At 40.8% G+C, this 19,691-nt stretch overlaps 1 long non-coding RNA gene across 8 annotated transcripts in view; it reads left to right on the plus strand.

Annotated features, from left to right (window-relative positions):
- The window catches only part of LOC109450257 (uncharacterized), a 641,742-nt gene that overhangs the window by 578,919 nt on the left and 43,132 nt on the right, over positions 1-19,691 (plus strand). For 7 of the 8 annotated variants that reach the window (XR_012494921.1, XR_012494923.1, XR_012494925.1 and 4 more), the window contains one exon: positions 10,976-11,260. This is a non-coding gene — a long non-coding RNA (uncharacterized LOC109450257). Of the gene's footprint in view, positions 1-10,789; positions 11,261-19,691 lie in introns of those variants that run through there. The other variant, XR_012494933.1, reaches the window with a different exon arrangement.

Genomic DNA, 19,691 nt, shown 5'->3' on the forward strand with positions numbered 1-19,691 from the left:
GGACAGATAAATGCCTTTAGTTATCGATAGTCAAAATGGAAGCTAGTACCTACATTAAATCTCATTTTGGATCTTCTCTTTCTCTAAGGTCTACTTTGTGTCTCTAAAATCCTATGCTTCCACTTTCTGCTTCTAAAACAGAAGATCCTAGGACTTAGATCATAAAAGATAAGCTGCTTTCAGAAAGACTAGCCTTAGAGAGCTCTGAAAAAAATCTCCCCAATCCAAAAATATCTTCTCAGACTTTTTATGGGGGTCTAAAAAATTCCACCTTTAGAAGTCTTAATATTTAGAATAAGTCTTTTTCCCTTCATGACAAATTAAATTTCAAAACACAGCAAAATTAAATGAACATAAAAATCCAAAGATATGTATACTACATAATTCTTAAGTATTTGTAGTCCAAAGATCAGAAAGGAATATAGAAAATTTAAGTTACTTATGGTGTTATTTTGGTAATATTATAGATTACATTTTCCTTTTAAAATTTCCTTGTGTTTGTAATAAACATCAGTAAGAAAAAAACTAATATCACTTTTAAAGACTAATTCTGCTTGACTACTGTATCCCTCTAGCTATTGGAACCTAAAAAATAAATACATAAAATTTTTAAATAAAAAATTAAAGAGTACTCCTCAATAATATAGAGAGATTGATTGATTTAAGAAGAAACACATAAAGTCAACAAATATTCATTTACAAGTTAATGTGTATTTATTATGGGGATGGCACTTTGTTGGGTGTACTAAAAATGAACAAATCTGTGCCCCACCCCGTTTAAAAGCTTCTGGCATTACAGCTAGTAACTTTGAAGAAAGAATACTGTTATTATCAGTCATTAGTACCTTATGGTGAATCCATTTATTAGCCTTTGTTTCAGATTTTGACAAGCGGAAGCATGGGGCAAGCCTGAGACACTACCTAGGGAAGATCAGCCTGGATTAAGATCCTTAATGAAGGAAAACGAGGGCAGTGGGCATAAGCGGGGAGAAGCGATAGCACAAAAGAGGGAAGAGGATGAGAGCATGCTGACTGCAAACTGTCTGTTTCAGAGGGTTGATCAGAGCTGGCTTTGACTCCTAGGACATAATTTTCAACATATAAAATGGACCCCTAACAAAGTATTTTGCCTATTAATCAAGGAGTGCCAAGTAATTAAGGAGGAATATTTATAGACAAATATGCCTTCACAGTATAAACTCTGAAATAGTATGTATTTCCTTATAAGCCAGCACCGCAGTTTTAGCCCAATAATTTTTGAAGCTCACTCTAATATCTGATGTTGGAAGTACCTTGTTCTATTATTCTGTTCCAAACATTTAAAACCAGAAGGAAAATGTAATGCCCTTAAGGAGTCAAATTCATCATTAAAAATAAAGCATTTCCAAGTAGTTAGGGAAATGGGTTACTTTCTCTTTTTTTCCACCTTTTCTAGACATCAAAATATATTGATTTTCCCTCCCTGGTAAAGAAATGTGGCATTGAGAAGTATCAAATGAACCTACTTTGACAGACTTCGAAATAATACTACTCAGCTATTATTTTTAAATGTTTCTCTTTGTGAGACTCATTTCTTAAGCTGATCACTCTCTTAAGGAAGCGCTAACACTCACAGGCCCTAAATTTCATTTGGTCCCTAATACTCGGTGTGGTAATCAGCTATCTTCCTTTGCTCCCCACCTACCTTACCCCCAACAGCCTTATTCTCTGTCAGTATCTATCACATTTTTCTTTAGTCTCTTTCTTTCACTTTAAATCCTTCCTTTTGGGCCAAGTTTTCTGCCTTTTATATCTATATTCCTCCTTCTCTTTCTCATTTAACCCTTTCTAGACCTTTTTTATGAACATTGAAATTTGTGACTCTTTTTTCTTTGTTTTTTTACTATGGTGGCCTCCTATTAATAAAATGTTCCTTCTTCTCCAAGAATGTTCTAAGAAAGCATAATTTCAAGCCACTATTGTCCAAATAGAGATTTCACTTCATCTGATTCTTCACAATGTGTTAATTCAAAAATATGATTTCCCACTCCTATTCTTACTTAGTATATTCTGTGAGTTTCCTTTATTATACCTTTCAATTGCAGTGTGGAAATTTTAGCTATCTGTGGTCTACTCTGAACTGTACATGGGACAGTGATACTGACCTGCTGACCCTACAGTTCTTCCTGGCTGTGGGTAGAATTGATAGCACTTTTTCAATTTCTCCCTTGTCTTTGCTTGAACATACTGGAATTACAACCTCTGACAAAGGTAACATCCCTTTTGTAGTGGAAACAAAAGGAGTGTGTAATGAATTGGTTAAGATTACACTGCATGTTTAGATGATGAAATCCAACTGCAGCTCAATTCCTTTATTTTCTCTAGCTGGGCCTGGTCTTTCAATAAGACATTATTGACTGGCATCTTCCCCAGAACAGGTGCTTTGGAATATAGTCTTGCTGCTTCGTGTTCCTTAGACTGAAAAACAGCCATAGTACGGGTCAAGGGACTCAGATATGACACAATAATGCCCAGTATCTTAGGATGAGCTCTGTCGATGATCCATATCTAGGTGACACTAAAGAATGAAGGGTCCTTGTGTTGACATGACATGCTAACCCTTTTCAAATTAACTTTAGTTACTAAGATGGCAGGATGTGAATTATAGTTTTATATGTCATTTCTCTGCAAAATTCTAGGATTGAGAGGAGCAAGGAGAGGGGAGGAAGACATTTTCTATAAGTCACCACTACAGATGTTGGTGTACTAACATTACAAAGTGAATTTTTAATCTTTATGACTATGGAATCAACTAATGCCACAATTGTATGGTATTCACAAACTCTATTTTTTAAATCACAAAACATATCATCTTCAGTTGCTCGAAACAAATAGCAAATTATTGGCCTCTTTCCACCTTTCCCCTTATTTTACATGTACTTGTATCTTTACTTAAAAAAAAATCACTTAGAATTTTTGCTTTTCAAATGGTATAATGCCCATATTGACTGCAGAAAATATTTAAAATGTGTTTTTCAAAGAATGCAGATCATTTATTCATCTTTTAGAGAAAAATGATTGTATTCATCTTAATTATTTTTGCCAAGGACTATAACACTAATTTTACTCTTTCTAAAAATTAAAATAGCAAACAGTTTATATAAGGTGTTGATAATTACCTATATTATTGTACTGCTGTGACAGATGTTGGCAAAAAAGCCTAAAATGCCTACAGCTGTGCACTCCATGACATCTAGTTTATACTCAGACAGAAGGCTAACAGATGTTCTGAACTGTCACTTTGCCTAAATGTTTTTTAAAGTCTAAGGACCTGCTTTATAATTCACCAGGGTCTGGTTTGGTTTCACAGAGGTCCTCAGAATTCCCATCTGTGACAATTAATGTTAAAGACATTGATAAATCAACCCATGTTTTCCCTCTTCTTTAACAAACAGCCATCAGTTCATAGATGAGTTGTGGATTGCGAAAGCTGTTTTTTATACACATCCTAGTTGTGATATCTTTCCTTAAACACACATAGAATTGGGCTACCAGAATTCATGGCGATTTATTTTGAGCTGGGTGCATGGGAGGGCCAGGGAATCACCCGTCCTTTTCTTTTCGTCCCTTGGAAGTAAGGTTAACTATTTCCAATGAACTATATTTTTCCTAGTCAATAAAAAAGTGTTTTGTTGTTTTTATTCAGCATTTTAATAACTCTGCTCATAATAATAACTATTATTACTAATTGTGCAGCCTGTTAGGATAATGGAAGGACAACATAAATGGCATTCACAAAGTATACAGCACATCTTCTCCTGCTTCACACCCTTATACTTCCTCCTCCCAAACATACCTTCAGATCCTTCACACGGAATTACTGCCCTGCGCAAAGGCCAGCAATGCCATATTTGCTGTTGCTCTTAATTTTAACAAGCTGGATTCCTGTAGTACACTTGCTTAATAGTTTAAACATTCTGTTAACAATCAGGTGTTTGGCCTATCCTGTTTCTCCTCCATTCTGTATAGAAATATAACTCCAAATAGTACATCTTTCTGGGTTTGTTTCTAAATTAGTCCCCACACTTAATTATGAGGATGAGAGGGATGCCTTATTCCTCTTTGTTATAGGCTAAGCTCTCAGTAATCCCAAACAAAAGAGCCAGTTCTGGAAGATATAGGATTTGCTAGCAGGATTATGGTCTCATAGATAATGATGTGCAGTCAGCAGAAGCGAAGCTTTATTTTAATTCAAATAAGCTAGTAAACAAACCACTGACAAGTCTGCTGGTGAGAGTAACTGGCTGCTGTTGCCACATTGGCAGCTAAATTATAGAAAATCTATTATACCCCTGTTCACCATATGTTTAATTTAATACAAGATACAAATTAAACAACCCACAGTGCCTATTAAAATAACAATACTTTTTTATATTTGAATGTCTTAAAATAATTTCTACTGACCTTTTAAAGGGTGGTTTTGATATAGGTGATTATCTGGGGGGGAAAGGTAGTTAATAGAAGGCAAAAAAATTTAATTGCCTTTCTGAGAAAATAAAAATAGAAATGTTCACTGGCTTGCAGTTGTTAATAAGGTTAATTAGCAGTCATGTGTTCTGTTATTACTGTACTTCCCTCCCATCCTTTTGGTTTCTAAGGCTGGGTTTTAAGAGTGATACTTAGTTTGACCTATGTGTCAAAACCATACTTGTGAAATCATTACCCTGATCAAGTCAGCCTATGGGTAGCCTTAAACCTGATGCCAATTGAAACCTATATTCAGAAAATTGAGTTTAAAGTCTAGGTCCAACTTTGGTATGGCACAGAAATAAGACATAGACTTTTATATTCCTGCCTCAAGTGAATCTCTTCGTAGCTAAAGATCCTAAAGAGAGCCAGAATTAAGAGCCTGCTTTCCTGAGAAAGGAGAGAAGAAGAAAATAAGACTACACACTGTTCACAACCAATTTCCTTCTGTACTCACAACAGTAAGTAACCAATGAAGCTTGCTTGAGTCCATTTGGACTCAGTCCACCAGATTCTACTGTGTTTCCCTGAAAATAAGACCTAGCCAGACCATCAGCTGTAAAGCGTCTTTTGGAGCAAAAATTAATATAAGACCCTGTTATATCATATTATATTATATTATAGACCCGATCTTATAGTAAAATAAGACCGGGTCTTATATTAATTTTTGCTCCAAAAGATGCATTAGAGCTGATTGTCTGGCTAGGTCTTATTTTTCAGGGAAACATGGTAAAGACCAGGCTGGGTTTTAGAATTATAGAGCTAGATTTGAAACCGAGATCTACTATTTCCCAGCTGGGTAACCATAGATATTTAACCCAGCTGGATGTTTCCTTCACTCTTTTTTAAAGGGGAGGTGTGATAATTCCCATTTTATAGAATATCATGAAAATTAGATAAGAAAAGGTATCTGGTACATAATAGATGCTCATTAAAGGTTAGTTCCTTTCTTCTTTTTACCCTCAAGTAAATAGAATGTTTCTGTTGCTTCAAGAGTGAAGGGAGAATGTTAGGACAAGGGATTGGAAAGGGAAATGCAAGTATAAATTTTCCCTAGAATCAGTTTTTTTTGGATCATTAACTCCTTTCCCAAAATAGCTCCTTTTCTCCCCAAATTCACCACTATACTTACTCTCTTTTAAGAATGTATCAGTAAGCTACCCAGAACAACTGCATGTCCTTGGACCTCTGAGAAATAGAGAAACAAAGAATAATCACACTTTGGGATACTTTTTCAAACTTTTATGTACATACAGCTTTTGCACTGGGTCTGTAAGTGTGTTCATGGGGCTGTACTATGTGAATTGTGGTTCAAATACATGCCTATCAAATCCAACTGTGTACAGGTAGTTACAATATTGCATAAGGTGTACATTTGGAAAATATCCTCAATTTAAGTTATTCTTGAAGTCCAGCAGATGATATTTTATCCAAAATGTAAGTTAATTTATCTTAGAGTGATGCAAGAAGTAATTTTGAAAGAATGGTACTGGTAAGGATATGTCAGAGGAACATAAGACAAAAATCTCATGGCCTCTTCCCCTCACTCCACTACCCTGTGACTCAGAGGCTGAGAGACTAGAGATATTTCCATTTATTGAAACTTTGAAATATTGATAAAGTAAGCAATTGAAAAAAAGGGTCACAAAATGTGTGGCATATTTAAATGTTTAGTATTTTAAAAATTAATACTGTTAACATACAAACACAAAAAGTATGATTGCATGTATAACTTCATTATATATATATATATATATATATAACAAGAAAATGTAAGAAGCCATGGATGAATGCTCCCCATAGGTCTTACTACCACTCTAACTTTCCTCTTAGTTATAAAAACACAGCCTTCTCTCTTCCCTGTTGTCAGTCTTAGAATAAAACAAAAGACTTAGAATAAAACAAAGACTGGGGGAACCTCAGTTCCAGAAGTTTGAACACGAGTGGGAAAGAAGACCATGCTGGTATTTGGCCTCTAAGACACCAGGCCACCTTTCGGGCTCGCACTCCCACCTTCAACACCTTGGCTTTCCAAATCGTGGCTCACTGCCTTGTGAGCCGCCCTGAGGAGGGGAGGGCTCTCCATCCCTGAACCTCTCTAGGTGACTCTGGTCCAGCCCTCAGGAGGACGCACGCCTCCCGACGCTCTCCCAGGCTCGCTTTTCCACACGCGGCGGCGCACTGGAGAACGGACCAAACGGGCCGCACTGTGCGCTCAGAGGAACGAGCGGTTCCCAACGTCACTTTGACATTTGAGTCTAATCAGAGAGCTCTTCTTGCCCGCCCGCCCGCGCCTCGGAGCAGCGGAGCCTCGGCGAAGGAACGTAGGCAAGGGCGGTCTGGAAAGCCCGGCCTGAAGGCAACCCGAGGAGCCAGGCTTCCTTTTCGGAGCCGGGCTGTGCAGGCCTCGCGCGGGCTGGGCCTGAGCCGCGCCGGGACGTGCGGGCCGAGAGCGCGGGAAACTGGGCGGCGCGCGAGGGCCGGCGGGCAGCTGGGGGCGCAGCTACTCCCGGGCTCTGGGGGAAACCCAGCCAGGCCGGCCGAGCCTCTGCTTCCTAACGACAGCGAAACCGAATGGGGCTGCCCATTCCGCAGGGCCCGGCAAACCTAGAAGGCCGGCCGGCCGGCGGCTCAGAGAAGACACGTTCATCCTCAGCCCCAGTTGTCCCTCGGTTTCCACTGCCCAAGGCAAGGATGGGTGGGGAGGCTAGAAGGCCGAGGCGCTGTCTAGAAGGTTCGTCCAGAGGCTTTGAAAAAGCAAAGGTCCCCGTCCCTTCACGCGCTCTCGGGTGAGATTTTAGAATCTTAGAGTTTGGATTTAAAGCACGTCCTTTCGCGAGTCGCGTCCCGCGGAGGGTCGGCCTGGTCGCGCTCCCCCGTCACTTGGCAGTGTTGTGTTGTGTAGTTTTGTCGAAGTGAATAACTGAATGGTGTTGGGCGAGTTGAGGGAGCACCATATTCATAGTCTGCGGTTTAGTTACTAGCCCTGGAGGCCACAATTCCCCGCGGGCTGGGGGAGCCGCCACCCACTCCGACGGGGCTCGGGCGGCTCCTCTCCGAGACCCACTCCAGGAAGTCGGGCAGCAGCGGAGGAAAGAACGTGAGGGTCGGCCGCCCAACCCGGCGCCCGTGCCCCCCGAGGCTTCCCTAGGACCCCGAAGCCCGAGCCCGAGGCCGCGGCGGGAGAACCGTGAGCCAGGCCCAGGGTCGGGGACCCGAGCTGTCCGCGTCCGACTTATTTCCATGTGGTAGGGATAGAGCGGCCAGTTGGTGAATGATTGATTGCTTAACGAGAGAGAAGCTACAGCTTTCACCATCGCTGATGGATAAAGCATGTCACTATGCCATCTCGGTGGAACTCGTGATTTGTTATTAGTTCACTGGAACATCCAGACCCTGTTCGTGCGTATAGTGTTTCCTTAGAAGCAGCACTCGCCACTTGAAAACCAGGTTTCGGGCGCCCCTCTTGCTAATCCCTTCGGCCATTAGTCCACTTAAATCCTCTTTTTTTATCCCCTTCCTCCAATTTTCCTCCCTCCCTCTCTGCCCTCCTCCCTGCTTTTTCTTCCTCCCTTCCTCTCTTCCTCCTTCCACCTGAATCTTCGTGCTGAATGCCACTCACTCACGACATCGCCAGTCTAGGAGTGGTGGGGTAAACCCCCCACATCTCCCAGGACAGCTTGCATTTCTAGAATTGGAGAGCTCAGGTTTGGCCCCAAAGCACTTTAGTTAGTGAAGTTTCCAATTCAGAGCCCATAAATAGGTTTACACGGATTCCCCAACCCCTCAGAAAGCCGTTTCTTTATCCTAGAATCTTATTGGTGGTGTGTTTTTGCTCCAACGAGAAAGGAGCTGACCAGTCAACTTAGTTTCTGGATACAGAAAGTTTAGTCTATAAGCAGTTTTCCAGTTGCAGACAACCAGTTCTTAATTCCCTTACCTACCAAGGCAATTAGTCACTGTGGCCCTTCACCATCACACATGACCCATTTTTAAAAGGCTCAAGTCTTCCCCCATGTCAGAATGTCACTGCATTTTGGATTTTGAAACACCTTTTGGGGACAAAACTCTTCCTGATCCTCCACAAGAAAGTAAGGCCAACTGAGAGATTCTAAACTTCTTCATGTCTGGGATTCGGTTGATAAGATGTGTAAGGTTTACTCACCTTTAGTGTCACCTTAGGCAACTCGCTGATGCCTTCCTATCTTACAGACTTAGATTCAGCCCCAAACCCTTCCCTCCATGGAGAGAGGACAGCAGTTCAGATTCTTTCAGTTCTTCATAAAAAGGGAAATAGCATTTAATCAGGTTGGGTTATCCTTTGTAAGTCTTGCTATTCAGAAAAAAAAAAAAAAAAGATTATGATAAGGGAAGCAGAAAGAGATCATTCCATTATTTCAGTGGATTACTTTTTAGTGCAAAGAAAGGCTGGAATAAACATTTTACATTTGCCCTGTCCCCCTCCATCTTTAGTTGGGAAAAGTGTTTCTACTATTGAGATTCAGTTTTGCATAATGCCCCCCACCTTTGCTACAATGCCAAAAGTAACAAACACACACTCCTTAGCCTGTTCTATTGAAGGTCATTCTTGATTTACACTCTTCACTCCCCACTTCCCCAACACACTAACACTTATACAAGCACATTTTTCTTGATCCAGACAGTGTTGGGATGTGCATAACTTTTTTAGTATTTCCCTGTCATTCTTTTCGAACTGATATTAATTAAGGAGTTCACCCTGTTCTGTTTGTGTTTGATGTTCAGGTTTCATAGGAAAGGCTTTAATTGGTTTCTAAGTAAAAGTAATAGTCCCCAAGATTCCCTTCTTAGATGACTTCCAGACCAGTTGTAAATCAGTAACATTATTGTTGCTAAAAGGGAAATAGAAGCTAAGGTCACTTTTGTCAAGGGATTCATTTGAGTATTTATCCTTCTTTTATTTTGGATGGTTTGTGGGAAGAAAGGGGGAACTAAATGGAGCAGGGGACAGAGACTGAGAACCAATGAAAACTTGTTTTTAAAATTGAAGCGATTTTCCCAGACTCTTGTCCTGCCACAAATGAAAACACATAGAGAAGTCATGAAAGTGGATTATTGTCTCTCTGGGTTATTGGAAGCCTGGAGAGACCTGGCATTAATTCCTATTAAACCTAGCCATCTTGCCCTGCCCTTCCCTTGCAACTCCCTCATTGCCCAAGGGTTTGGGACTTTCTCAACATTGATACCAGCCTCAGCGGGATCTAGGTGGCAGGGCTTGCCTGGTGAAGGGAAGCGAATGTTCTCTGTGGAACTGAGGAGGAAGCCAAGTGACTGTAGAACAAGCCTGAGGGAGTGCGGCGCTATGACTGGAGGGCTGTGGCCACCAGTCCCCTGGCAGGATAGCCATCAATGAGTCAAAGCTCACTAACAGTGAATGAAAGAGAGCCAAGAGTAGGACCCATTGGGTGCTAGAGGCTAACAGTTAGCTTGTTCCACTACTCCCCCTGGGCTCCCATCCTGGGTTTCCTGGGATTGAAAACCTATCCAGAGGAGAAGATAAGGATGATAAGGAAACATGCCTAGCCCCTGTCCAACATGCATGCCTGGGTGGGAGCTTGCAGAGACCAGGAGACACACCTCAAGTCCTCAGTGATCTGTGTGTCTGACTCACTCAGTTATGCATGGTCAACAAGGGAGGGGGGAGGAAAGCCTCACTCGTTTTCTTCACTCGCACTCTCTGGGGTTGTGTCTCCGCTCCCCCAACCCTCCGCCTCGCCCCATCAGGACCAAATTGAATTGAAACTCCTTTGCCTTTGCCTGCATTGAGCCTAAAAATTCAAGATTTGATAAGATTACTGCACCGTTGATACAATTGCAGATTTTTAAAAGCCTCCTCAAAGAGACAGATGTTTGGGCTGATTAAGAATTGAGGAGGAAACCTGCAGCTGCACCAAAGAATAATCTATTGCATAAAAATTAAAATATTTTAATAAAAAAATATGAAGAGATCAGCCCGACCTTGCAAGGTCTTCTGCTTTAAAAAAAAAATCTTTATCAAACCCCTATTCTATGGCTTCAATAAACAGAACCCATTACCTCACGGCATCTTTTGTTGGCCCCATACAAGAGAGAACAAAATGGTTATTCAGGGGAACGCTTTCGATTTTTATTGTGGGTAGCCTACACAAAGAGCCGTGTTATTGTATTTAAAAGAACCATCTGTAGCAGAAACAATGGCATCAAATTATCTTTGAATACCCACTGAAAAAACATAAAGCTTTTTTTTTTTATTCTTCTTCTGTACGGTGGGGGGATAGAGCAGTGTTAGGATAACTGACTTTTTTGTTGTTCTCTGGGTGCATTCTTCTCGCTCCCCCTCTCTCCCCCTCACCCTCTCACTCCTCTCTCTCTCTCTCTCCCTCTCCCTCTCTCTCTTTTAAAAAATCAGCCATTTGGGGTTTTAAGCCATAAACGATTTTTCTTGTTGCAGGGGATTGCAGTGGCAAAGCTAGGCTAGGTCTTGGAGGCTGGTGTATGGCGAAGCGGTTGAAGGCAGGACGCTGATGGAGAGACTGGGGGGAAGAAAAGACGAAATGGATTCACAGTGCCTTGGATGGAGGACGAGAGGGGAATTGCAAGCTCCTTCAACTGTTCTGTCCGGTGAGAAGTGATCAAGCTTGGGCTGACAAGAGGCTCAGGGAGCCCTCACGTTCTTTCGCTTTTTTACCTGCCAATCAAACTGCTACAAGACAACACCCTGATCTGGCATGGACATGTAAGTAGCTTGCAACCCAACTTTGACATTCACTGCTAGCTCACTCCTCTCTGCCCACCCCCCAACTCACTTTCTTCCCCTCTCATTCTATTTTTTTTTTCTTTTGACCTTTAAGAGATCTGGAAATACACCCTGTGTGGCAGTTATTTAACACAGGCAAGTTTAAGCCTGAAAACGTTAACTTTTGGGATTAAATGCTAATTTTGATTTTTTTTAACAAATGCAGAAATGAAGTGACATTATTTTATTCTGTTCTGAATAGTTTTAGTGCTGGACATAATTAGTTGCCTTGCAAGGGTGTGTATGTTTCTTTCTTTCTTTCTTTTTTTTTTTTTTTTTTTGCTGTGAAAATGAAGAAATCTGTAAGCCCGCAGAGAGAAATGCAGAAATGAAAAATTCAGGCTTCCATTTTAAGAATGTTAAATTCTAGCATTTCATCCCTACAAAGAACCTCTCCAGACTAAGGTTACTAGAATGGAAAGAGTGATTTAAGCCAAAAGGTACATGTCATTAAGGGGTTGCTACTATTTCATCTGGGTCTTCCTGTTTTGGTGGTGGTTGAAGGGGTGAAAAAAAAGAGAAGGAAAGGGACATGGCGACACCTCGTTCTTTAGAGAGACTGACATTGACATCTAGAGATGCAAGAGGGCAGCTGATAAGCAGGAAATATTACCTGAGAGAAGGAATTACAGAGCATGGAGAAGCTGGAAGCTAGGAGGGCTTCTGCGGGAAGTTGTGCGAGGTGTGATAGGGGCTTGCTCTCTGGCGCCCTCTAATGTTAATTTGAACCAATGTTTTACTTTCTTAATTCAGTACTGGGAAAAGCAGCTGGGTTTTTGTTGTTGCTGTTGGTTTTTTTCCTTCAGAAACTGGAGACGATTAGTGGAGTAAATGGATTGTTTTCATCCCAGAAACTTTATATATATATATATATATATATATATATATATATATATATATATATTTTTTTTTTTTATTTTTTTTTTTTTAATTGTCAATGTTTTCTCCTCAAACATCCTCTCCTCTCCCAAATTTTGTTAGACTAATAGAGGAGGAGAGGCTAATGGCAAATTGATTAATGGAGGGTGACCCGTTTAGTAATTCAGGGAAAGGGATTCCATTGCTACCTGAATATCACTCTGACTCTTCTAATATACTCGGAGAGGTGTAGGGGGATGGGGTGGGGAAGGATGATTTGGAAATTGCAGATTCTGACACGGGCTCATTATAATACAATTTAAAGGGGGCTTTTTGGAACCTCTGTTATTGCGACATGTGGTGGTCAGGGGGCTTTCCTTCCCGCCTCCTTTTTCTTTTTTCTTTTTTTTTTCTTTTTTCTTTTTTCTTTTTTTTAATTTGGTAGATAAAGGTTAATCTTGGGCTGAATGATAGAGCTATGATTGACAAGAGAAAAGGTGTTGAGGGCAGGTCGCGCTGTCTTATTTACAGCCCACTGCTTGCTGTAGAGTCTTTGTTAGGACTGGAAAGCTAATTTAGTACTGATCAAAAGCACCACAGAGTTAAAGGACTGGTAATGACTGCTAATTTCATTTCAGCCTCATGCATCTCCAACTGCTGTAATTAAAGACACGCTATTTAAATACAGGTGAAGGTTTTTGGGGTTTTTTTTAAGGTGGGGTGGGGGTGGGTGGTTTACAATTTTATTTAGATTTCATCTTATACATGGGTGTAATGTAGTCCAACATCAGATTTTTTTAAAGAGCCGCTTCTTGTCGTTTATACCTGGCTTTGCAGAATCGTCAGTGAGAAATGTGTCAATCATATAAAAGCCCTGTTTAAAGAAAGAAAAAAAAAAGGATGCAGAGGAGTAACTGTTTGGGGGGGGGGGGATTTAAATATTTGGGTCTCTTTTTTTCCCCCTTGAAATTAATAGAAGGGCTTCGAAATAGCTAAAGTATTTGAAACTTGGGGCAGGGTTAACAGGCCAAACGGATCAGTGTCAGCTTTTAAGACTTCTAAAAAGATCATGTGAACAGATGGAAAAATATATTTTTAATTAAATAATTTCCCCCACACTGTAGCTGCAGAGTTGGCTCAGAAACCGTGTAATTCCTCAACCGATAGGAGTTTCTTTATGAGAACATCAAAGGATAAAAAGCTCTACATTTTCGTAGTTGGTTAAAATTGATAACCCCCCTACACACACACACACACACACACACACACACGCACGCACGCACACACACGCACGCACACACGGACGCACACCCCAAAAAAAGAATTCAGCCTTTAATCTCTTTTTATCCACGAAGACTAAAGCTCTGTACTCGACCCCGCGAGCGGCTCTCGCCTTCCGGGGCTGGAACCCGGCTCAGATGTGAAGCGGCACTGAGCCGCAGCGCAGGTTCATGCCCAGCGCCCCCTGTTGGACACAGTAGGAGCTGCGCAGCGCCAGTCCTGGAAATCGCTAGAACTTTGCTCTGGGGTTAAGTAAAACTCTATTACTCTCCAAAAAGGAGGTGAGGCAAGGAAACAAGATTTTATATCCTTGAAAGATAATATAATTTTAATTCAATTTTAATAAAAAGGAGAAAATACAATTTTAATTCAATAAAAAATAAAGACTAAATTATTCCTCCTCTTTCTCTTCACATCCCAGCCACCCTCTTGTCCCCGTTTGGATTTGGGACTCTTATTAAAGATTCTGCGACAGTAAAACAGGTAGAGAAGCATGATTTAAAAATCAAAGTTTTTCTTTCTTCTTTAGCGATGGATAACCAAGCAAAAGTTATTTCTCCCGTTCTGTCCAAATTTCAAAAAATAACACGGAAGATGCTGCTGCTGCTGCTGCTTGCTGTTTTGGCGTTGTCAGCAGCATCTTGAATGCCTTCCTTCAGTTGTCCTTCGAGTCTCTGAGTAAACGAAATACTGGCTCCTTTTTATTTGTTAATTTTCAGAATGTAATTAAAAAGCTAATCTGTTCTTTGAATGTTTCCCATCCCCCAAACCAATTTTATCAAACTTTTCTTACCACCACCCCACCACCTCCCTGTTAGCAGTTAAATTACAGATATTATTTAGGAAACAGGTTCCTGACACCTTTCTTCTTTTATCTCAGTCTTAGGATTTCAAGGAAAGTATGCCAATGATAAAGCGTATTTCCTTTTTAAATTTAGCATTTTCATGGACTCCAAATTTCAGGAATCCAAATTATCCTGGAGGAAAGAGGAGTATTTTACACTATCAAAAACAAGCTGTCTATGTAAGAAAGGGTTTTGACTTTTTCTTTGGTCATCAAGTAAGGGCAACAGTACAATCTGAATTTTTTCAGAAAGATAAACTATAAAAATGACACCCTCTGAATTTAAAACAATGGGAAAATATAGGTTTACTTAGGTTTTTAAAATCAAATTGAAACAATTCGTGTGCTACATTAACATATATGATCTCAACAAGGTGTTTTATGATTTCGACCTTCAGGGATGTACTTAGAATTTTAACTTTTAGATAAAACCCTTAAGAAGTCTAGGGCTTACTTTTTTTTGTTTGTTTGCCGATTGAAGGAAACCAGCTAAAAGTACATAACAGAATTACTTTGTAAGATATTTAATACTGTGGCTATGCAAATTGTTTATTCCTCCCACCTCTTCAAATCAGGGGATCCAAGATTGTGTTTTCAGGGGGAATTACTGAAAACAATTTGGTGTGATGAGAGATGACTTCTCCATCTGATTCCAGAATCAAATCTCGGCTGATGTTTCTCAATAAATTAGTTCAGATACAGTGGCAGGAAAAGAATCAAGGCTTTCGGTCCATTTTTACCCAGAATTCTATCGAAATGACGGGCAAGCGGAATTCCCTGCTGCAGACACCCTCGCCCTTTGCTTTACCAAAAGACTAGTCCCATTACAGAAATACTAAGTCCCGGCCAGCTTTGGAACCAGCGCCAACCCCGTAAGGTAACAAACGGTGTGCTGACAGCCGCGATCCCAGGCTGCCCGCGGCGTGGGGAGGCCAAAGCCAGCAGAATCTTGGAAGCGACCCACGAAAGGGGACATATGCCTGCTGTTCGAAGTGATGTAGAATTTGCAACAGCAGAGGCCAGGAGATTTCAACCCGTTCCGCCCCGGGGGTCCCAACTGGTAGGAAGAAGGCTGGAGGAGGAGCCGCACCTGGCTGAGTCCCCAACTTCCCGGAGCCCAAGGAGAAATCTCAACCCTAGTTTAGGAAGAGAACTAAACAAGTGGGTGGCCTAGGCCTGGGAATGCCACCCAGCTCTCCCAGTGCAGTGTCATTTCTGTGGTTTCAAGCAGCCTCAGCCCCTGCCGGAATCCCACACCTCACAGCGGCAAATAGCAAAGCAGCCCTTCCGTCTTTGGGAATTGGGGAGCGGGAAGAGAGTGACTGACTCTTTGGAGCAGGCAAAGCCGCCGCTAGTAACTGGCCGCGCTTCTCCGCAGCAGCAAAGGGCCTTATAGGGGCGGGGCGGGGCGGGTATTTTTTGTCTCTTGTCCCAGCGTCCAGGCCTGAGCCCGTGCCTGCTGGCTGAGCGCCCTGTTTTGTAAGTAGTCAATCTTGCCCAATTCTGAAGGCGATCCAGGAGGATGAGCCAGTCTAGCCTGGGCCCAAGAAGTCTGTGCCAAACCCTCAGCCCCCTCTCCTCTCCATCACACCTTTCCTGAGGAATCCAAGCCTCACTCTGAAAAAATAAAAAAATAAAAAACAATAAACAGTATATGAGGCTTAGAGTTTGGTAGCTGTTTGGGGGTGGAGAAAATGACTGATTATTAAGACCGCGATTCAAGAATGAGCCCTCATTTACTAAGCTTGCTCTTTTACTTTGTTTTTAAACTTTGAAGATACTTTAGTTCCTTTGATCCAACTCTGAGACAAACGAAGGTGTCAGGGAGAAAGCCCAGCCAGGCCTGAAGGAGCTGAAGTATAGACAGATACTCATCTCTCCACCACTCAGCAGATAAACGCTGCCAGACTGTAGGTCCTAATCCAGAGCCCAGCTGCTACATGGGTTGCTGAAGGGTGTTGAAACCACAAGTACAACTTGACACCATTGAGCCCATGGTGCTTGTCAATAATCTGTGAATTAGGTGCAGAGATTGTCACTGTAGATCATAACAGTTTCTGAAGGACTCATTACAGACTATCTTGTCAATGATCTTCAAATTAAGGTGGGGGGGCATGCAGGAGGGAAAAGGAGTGGGGAGAGCCTACAAAAAGGGAAGGGTAGGAGGGGAGATAAAAGTCAGAGCCCCAGCTCCGAAAGAGCCTTTAAAGATTATCAGGCTAGCGATCTGAAAATTCCATTGGGATGGGTTTGGAAGCCCAACTCCATTTGAGCCAGAGCTGGAAGGGGTGCTAGGAGGTGAGCAGAAGTGGGCCCCTGGGAAGGCAGACTTCTCATACATTTCTTTTGAGGCCAGAAGAGCTTTTAGGAGAGGGCTCCAGATGTCAATGGGAGGCCCTGAGGATGCCAGCCCGCCCAGGATGGGTGTACACTTTGATTTAGAGCACTTTCCAGGGCAAGCCACAGCTGCAAATCTTTGGGTACAAAGTGGATAATTGTTTTGTTTAGGGCTGATGGTGCTTATTGGGTGATTTTCCCCCAATGGTTTGCTTTCAGCTTCTTTTCATGCAAACAGGTAAAAGACTTTCTCCCATTCCCTTTGATAGTATTCCTGTCCCTTAAGCAGATCTAATTTCTTTCCCCAGCTTGCTTTTTGGGGTGACAAACACCTCTGCCCTCTGAGATAGTTGGGTTTTGTCACTTTTTGTGATTTTGTATTATGTCTGCTTATACTTCTAGAAAGAGGACTTACAGGTAACACGGGGGCAGTATGCACCATGAGATCTGCAGAAGAACGAAGACTAAATTCCATTGCCAGGCTAAGGTTAAGACCGTCTCCCTGCTTGGTAGATTGCCGGAGCAGTGAGGGTGTAACCGGCATGCATTGGGGTGTCATTCATGCACCATTTAGGTTTGTTTTTCCCACAAAAGTTGTGGTCACAACTGAATTAAATAATCACAATTGGAGAATTTAAAACAATTGTCTTTTTCCTAAAACGAGGGTAGCAATCCTAGTCACTGGAAAATTAGGATTCTCAGGGAGCCCCGTTCCTTTGGCATGATTAATTGCAAAGATAGTGTGGTCAGTCAGGGAGATAGATATTTAGACTCCCAAGTAATGATTTAGAGGCATGAAAGGGCCCATGGGTTTGTTGGGACAGTTGCAGTTTCTGGTGATCAGTTTGCCAGGTTTTGGTTTTGGTTTTTCATTCCCTTATCCTAATTTTTAAAATCAAAATCAGAGGCTCTTTTTTTTTTTTTCAATGCAACTAAAAAACACTGGTGACAGCTCTTTAAATTTTCAGTTTGTCTTTTTTTTAACGGGAATTTCAATTTAAAATTAGATCATTTAATGGGCACAGTGTATTTTTCCCTGGACAACAGCTGCAGAATAGAGACAGAATTTTATGTTAAAATTACTTGATAATTCAAAAATTGAAATGAAATTGTCAAGTGTAAGTCCCCTTTTCCAGAAAATATTTGAACTGACATATATGAAGGATGTAAATATATATGTAATGCTATAAGCAATATGATTATTATATATAGCCCTGAAGACATTCACAAGTAATTATACATTACTTTTATTGCTATAATTTGAAGGGGAAAATATATTTAGTTTTCTAACTATTGAATTCTTTAAAAAAATGTATTTATTTCATCAGTGGGAATTAGATGAAAGAGAGTGGGTATAAAAAGGAGCTGAATGCAGAGCAGCTCTGCATTCCTTAGGTTTCAAGGGTCCTTACAGCTCTTGAGTGAAATTATTTGGTGAAATTGGGTCTGGACTGAAATAGCATTTGCTATCCCCTTGTTCATTTGCTATGTGTAATACCCCTTCTAGAAATTAAAGGCAAGGTGCTGAAGGGACAGACAAGAACTAAAAAATATGATTAAGCAGTTTTAAATTGCCAATCTTGCATGCATCCATATGCATATCTATGCCTTAGTAAATAAAGAGGGATAGAGGTATGTGCTTGTTTTGGTATCATCCAGAAACATTTATTATAGTTCCCGTCAATAATTCTTCACACTTCCAAAATCTGTCAAGTTTGGAAATAGGAAGGAAATGGAGGAAATGTAGATGAAAGAGTTTCTATCATTTTGAAAATTACTTTATAAAATTTGAAGTATCCCCTCTAGGATTTCCTGTGAGGGATCCTTTACAGTCTAAAAGAAATGTAGTTTGATCACAGTACAATTCTATTATAATTTTTGCTCTTACTTTCAATATCCTACTTTTTTCCAGCTTATGGCTTATTGATTATTTTTGGAAAATATGTTATGCTTTCTTAAGGAAAAGAAATCCTCTAATACCTTTAACTCCATGTATCTGTGTATTTCATAAGTCTTAGAGAATCAAGTGTTGATCATGCAGGAAGTCTTGTGGCATGCTCTAATTTGGAATGATTGAAGTGTTTAGTGACTTAGTGGGGAAAAGGAAACATTTTAAAAATTGGCTTAGACCAGTCTCCTTACTCCGTAATTCTCAATTTTCTTGTGTTAGGGAATAAATATCAATAAAATCTCATCTTACCAGATTGCATCAGCATTGTCGTAAACACTGGAATTTTCCTTTATTTTTGGCTTTTAAAATCAGGAAATTTTCTTGGGTTGCCATACCTCTGTTTTTAGTTTTATTTGCCTCTGACTTGCCACACTGGTATGATCTCTTTTACTGCAGTATAATCACTACTATGGTCACTTTCAGTGGAAATGTTTAGAAGGTTAAGATCCAGAGGAAACGTGACCAAAAAAAGGGAGAGAGAAAAAAAAAAAAAAAAAACCTTCATTTGGCCAAATCTGGCTCCTAATACATTTAACCAGTTCCAGAATTAGAAAACCTTTCTGTACATTTTCTTCTATTTTTCTCTTTTTTTCCTTACATAATGAAATTAAAACTTTTGGAGCCCACAGTTGACATTTTTTCAGAAAATTGAGTTATCAAGGCAGTAATTATTTCACGGGGAGATAAAACTCTCATAGCCCTAACTGTCAAATAGGGCCCTTTTCAGATTTTAATTACAAAATAAAATTAGTCTGCTCTTCCTCAGAATGGTTTGTGAGTGGTTAAACAGAGCTTTCCCCCCCAATACTGGTGGTCGTCGTCAAACTCTGCTAATTAGCAATGCTGAGAAATTCCAGTTAACAAGGACATTCTCCAAGACTCTGCAGGTTCCCTGCCGTTTGCCTTCATTTCCATAAGAAGATTAAGAGAGGAGGGGAACACACTCAAATGCAGATGCAGAAAAGAAGCGTTTTTTAACAAGCATCATAATAGTACGATGCTTGGCTAGTTCTCACCTAATTACTGCAAGTTAAACCTCTATTTGCCACTAAGAAGAAAAAATAAGTCTACAGTCCCCTATCCACAAAATTGTTAGTTGG

Source organism: Rhinolophus sinicus, linkage group LG01 (assembly GCF_036562045.2).
Source record: "Rhinolophus sinicus isolate RSC01 linkage group LG01, ASM3656204v1, whole genome shotgun sequence".
NCBI lineage: Eukaryota > Metazoa > Chordata > Mammalia > Chiroptera > Rhinolophidae > Rhinolophus > Rhinolophus sinicus.